Genomic DNA, 5,712 nt, shown 5'->3' with positions numbered 1-5,712 from the left:
TGCATCGTGACACGTGGGCACTAAAATTAACTGACAATATTTGAATAAAAGCGTTTAGGTAGTAAGATCGTATTTTATTATATGCTTCCACAATGTTTAAAATTATGTTTTTTCAAGCCATGCTTAGCAAGTAGACTTTGTTCAGAAGAGTTTTACAATTTCATCATATATTCAATTTTAAATAAGCCAATCAATTTTGAAAAGTTATGTCCTAACATTACATTTTTGAAATAAAAAATTCTAATTTAGTTTATATATTCATTTAAAACAATAATTAATAAAAAAAAAGTTAAACATAAAGAACAATTTGTTTATTTAGCATTATTAATATAAATTCACTCTAATTCATTTATTTAGCGTTAAGCGTTAACATAAATTTACTTTTACACCTAGTATTCAATACCCTCCATTTACATCACTGCCTCGATTTTTTGTTTGCATTGAGGCACTAATGTAAAGTTTTGCCCATACAGTACTAGTAATTAGTTCAGTATTTTTTTAGTGTGTAAAAAAGAATTACAATTAAAGATCAAACTATCAAACATTCAATTTTACACATATACATGAATTTATCAGAGATAAAAATAATAAATATCTATTCTTAGATCTTTCCTGTTTCTTAGTTTCTAAACTTCTTTTTATGACGACCGGACAAACCTCAGCGACTGTTTATTTTATTTATTTTATGATGACTAACTAACCCTCTGAGCCCACTTTATCATTATGTTACGTTAAATTGTTATAAAATAAATAAAAAAAGTTACAAAAATAGACCTTTTGTATCTTCTTAGATGAATAACCATTTTGGTAACAAAAAAACTCTTCCTTTGCCGTCAAAACATCTCTTCCACCTTCTTCAACGAAGTTCTTTAAAATGGCGGACGCACCCAAGCAGTTCGTTTGGAACCAAAGGTTACAAATAACATAGAATAACGCAAAGCTACGGTCATGTCTAAGAGGTAATAGGGGTAATTAATTAGTACTTGCATGTATTTTATATAACGCTATACACATATATAATATAAATAAATGTACATTGTACATATAGAGGATAGTCACTATTGTTGATTGCGTTCTTCGCTCTGAACACCACACAGACAACATGAAAATGTAAGACACAAACATACACATAATAATAAACATCAAAATATTAACGCTTTATTTTTGTACGTGCGTTCGTACGTACGTTTGTTTGTTTGAATGTATGCGAATGTATGTATGTTTGCATTTTCATTAAAACCTTGCCGACCTCTTGCGGACTATTGCCGACCTCCAACGGACCACTGTCATAAAAAGTCGTTCCGATTCTGTTCAGTAATTTTCGAGATATCATGAATTACCGAGCTCGCACTATAGTTTGATTTTTAGGAGTGTTGTGCTGATATAGAAAATTAAGCTGGTAGTTTGTAAAGAGATTCATCAGTACTCAATTTTCTGAGACTGCAAATGTTTGTTTAATGTCTGTATAATGTTTGTTTAATGTTTGTATAATGTTTGTATAATGCTAGAATCATGTTTGTATCATGTATGTAATATGTTTGTATCATGTATGTATCATGTTTGCTAGGTATTGTTGTATGTTTGTATGCTAATTATAACCCATGTTTGAGAGTATTTGAGAAAATGATAAAGAATCGCATTTTTATGAAAACAAACAAGTGAAGAAGGAAAAGCACAAACTTGAACGGCATTTAGTGAGAAGCCCCCTCGCCACGTCAAGGCAGCCGTTCATGAGGGGGTTAATAATAAAACGACAGTCTAGAAATAATAAGTAACGAAGGTCTAGAAATAATATACAACTTAACTAAAATATAACGAAAATAATATTGTGTTGATTGTTGTGTTTGATTGCTGTTGTTGATGTTGTGTTGAACAAAATACAAAACAAATAAACTAGAACGTAAGAAAGAAAGAATAGAGTCCCTAACTTATGTTCACTAAATTAACTCACCTACCTATGTTCAATTAGCTCAACTTACGAATTAATCCTACCTATTTGTACAATTACGAAGAGAGTAAGGAAAAGAGAATAAAACATCAAGCAAACAAAACAACGAATAAATGTTTGTATGTATGTATGTATGTGTGTGTGTGTGTATGTATGACCGCGCAATAATAATAACAATAAAATAAACGAACAAATCTAGAAATAATAAGTAACGAATAAAATAAACGAATAAATCTAGAAATAATATGTAACGAATGAAACAAACGAATAAATCTAGAAATAATATGTAACGAATAAAATAAACGAATAAATCTAGAAATAATAAGTAACGAACACGTATAGAAATAATAAATAACTTAACTAAAATAAAGAAATAAAAAAAGGGACCAGGCGCTAAGGGAATGCCCTAAAGTGCCCGGTCGGATTTCAACGCATTTTCGGCTCCTATTTATACCAGTTCCATTCATATATTCTTATCATTTCAATCATTGACATCATTAAAAAATTTTATTTAATGTATATGAAACATTATTATAAGTGTTTAACAACAATATATTAACTATACTAGAATGAATTCTATACTAGTAGGATATTAAGGAACGCCACCCTAACTTCCTGATTGGCTCGTTTGGTTTGAAAACCGGATAACGTACACACGCAATTAATAATATTTTTATTTAATTATTAAATATATTTATTATTTAAAAAATTATTTTTGATATTTGTATGCCTGCGTATGTACATATTTGTCGTTATAAATTCCAAATTTACTTGCCACCGCTCGTTACTTGAACAATTTTAAAATTTATATATGTACATGTAAATGTTGGTGTATGTCTATATATATTTATATACTCATTCATTTATTCATTCATTCGTTCGCTCATTCATTTATCCGTTTATTCATTCATTCATTTGGTCGTTTGTTCGTTCATTCGTTCGTTCGTTCAACCATTCATTCATTCGTTCGTTCGTTCGTTCATCCATCCAGTCATTCACACAGTTTCCATAGATAAGCTTAGTGTTGGAGTTAATTATTTAAATATATTTTTAATCGGATGGTTTTAAATAAAATTTTGGTTTATTTTATTCCTTTCATTTCATCATTTCCTGTGTCTATATCACACACACCACACACACACACACACACACACACACACACACACACACAACACACACACACACACTAATTTTTTTCTTGTTTGTCTGTTTTTGTCTGTCTGCTGGTTTGTTTGTATTGTTTGTCGATTTGTTAGTTTGTTTGTTTCATTGTTTGTTTGTTTGCCTGTTTGTTTATTATTTAATTACATTTTTATCTGATTAAAATTAAATTAAAACTTTATTCATTTGTTTCATTTCATATGTATATCAGGCAGGCTATACACTTACTCACTCAAAAACACGTGCATATGCGTATTTATTTTTTTTTGTACGTCTGTTTGTATGTATGTTTGGTTTTTTCGCGGGCTGGTTGGTAGGTTGGTTGAAAGGTTGATACTTTGGCTGTTTGGTTAATAAATCGGTTGTTTCGTTGGTTGTTCGGTTGTTTCGTTGGTAATTTGGTTGACTGTTTGGTCGGTATGCTCTGTGTGTGTGTGTGTGTGTGTGTGTGTGTGTGTGTGTGTGTGTGTGTGTGTGTGTGTGTGTGTGTGTGTGTGTGTGTGTGTGCGTGTCCAAGCTGGTGTACTTGAAACCGCTCCTTTCTTACTCTACCATTTAAGAAAAAATTTCTTTTGTATATGTGTTTGTTTGTGTGTATTTGTTAATTTTTTGGTGACATCATTTGTTTGTTTCTCCGTTCGTTCATTTGTTTGTTGATTTATTGATTTATTTGTTTTAATAGTTATTTAAATTTAGACATAATATTTGAAAAAATATTTGATGTATATCGAATATGCTGATTACCTAACAATAAAACGTTTTCAATGTCTATCACGCAGTTAAAAATTGTTCTCACGTCGTCAATGCTGTCGTTCAATCAACAGTCTATTAATGAATGTTCGAAAATAATTCACATTTTGACTTGTTTCAATTAATTTCGACAAATTTCAACTTAAATTCGAGTGAATTTCAAGCTATAATTGCACTTGCTCGGCTCGGCTAGCAATCGAACCCTCTACGAGAAGGTCCACAGAAAACGGTCGGCACTAATATTGGCAGGACCGCTCGAAATCTTGATGTTTTCGATATATAGTATCATGATTCGACTGAATTGTTATCATTACCTGTGTATCACTGAACACAGTATAGCACGATTTTTTAATTTTACGCTGATATAGTAATGAAATTAATAATAGCAATAGTAAAAAGGTCAGTAGCCATGCAATAATAATACTTATTCAACGAGTTCGTACAATTACACCTACTTACATTACTTATACTTGCACGCACACGCACGCGCACATACACACATACATAAGCTACATAAGCACGTACATGATGATCGTACGATCAACCAACATATGGAAGGAAGTTTTTTAAATTTTATTAAATCACTTTGTTTTTAAGATTTATTGAAAGATAAGTATTATTGAAACGGGATTGGTAATTCGGAACGAAACCGTTTGGGGAAATGACGTCATTTTGAAAATAGTTTCACAGTACGTTAGTGAATTAGCCGGAATAAACATTGTATTCGATTCCTATAAATAGATATCTATGTGTAGTTATTAAATATATATATATATATTTATACATTTAAATTTTACAATTAATGTGAAGTAAGGTGTGTGGAGTCAAATTATTTTGAATTCTTTCGGAATAATTTGATTTGAACTGCGCGCGTACATACATATGTACATACACATGTAACATTGATTTCTGTTGGTTTTATAATGAAGTTATATAAAATATATATATAAAAAATTTAGAATTTATGTATACAAATAATTACCAAGATTATATGTTTACCTAAAAAGAATTAAAGCAGTTCCAACCAGTCAATCAATCAGAATGTTTCGAAGTTTGAGTAGCTCTGATGTCAAGAATGTATATTAGTGCATTACATAAAATCAAAAATCAATAACATTGAAACAATAAAATTTTTACAGATGTTAATGATTGAATTGATTGTATGTATAATATATAAAGGAAATGAACTAAAAGATATACATTTTTACATTTTTATGTAAAAAAGGAGTGATCTCGATTAAATTTGAATTCAACTATCTAAACGTATACACACACTCGAACCTTCCCATCAGGAAGTTCGTAGGCGGTCATGGAATTCATTTTAGTATAGTTAACATATTGTTGTTAAACACATATAACAATGTTTTCTATACATTAAATAAAGTTTTTTAATGATGTCAATGATTGAAATGATAAGAATATATGAATGGAACTGGTATAAATAGGAGCCGAAAATGCGTTGAAATCCGACCGGGCGCTTTAGGGCATTCCCTTAGCGCCTGGTCCCTTTTTTTATTTCCTTATTCGTTACTTATTATTACTAGATTCATTCATTTATTTTATTCGTTACTATTATTTCCAGATTTATTCGTTTATTTTATTCGTTACTTATTATTTCTAGATTTGTTCGTTTATTTTATTGTTATTATTATTGCGCGGTCATACATACACGCACACACACACAAACACACACACATACATACATACATGTATTCGTTTTTTTGTTTGCTAGATGTTTTATTCTCTTTTCTTTACTTTTTTCTTCGTAATTGTACAAATAGGTAGGATTAATTCTTAAGTTGAGCTAATTGAACATAGGTAGGTGAGTTAATTTAGTGAACGTAGGTAAGTTA

This window comes from Helobdella robusta (assembly GCF_000326865.2).
Source record: "Helobdella robusta unplaced genomic scaffold HELROscaffold_73, whole genome shotgun sequence".
Classification (NCBI taxonomy): domain Eukaryota; kingdom Metazoa; phylum Annelida; class Clitellata; order Rhynchobdellida; family Glossiphoniidae; genus Helobdella; species Helobdella robusta.
Note: the sequence above shows the minus strand (reverse complement) of the source record.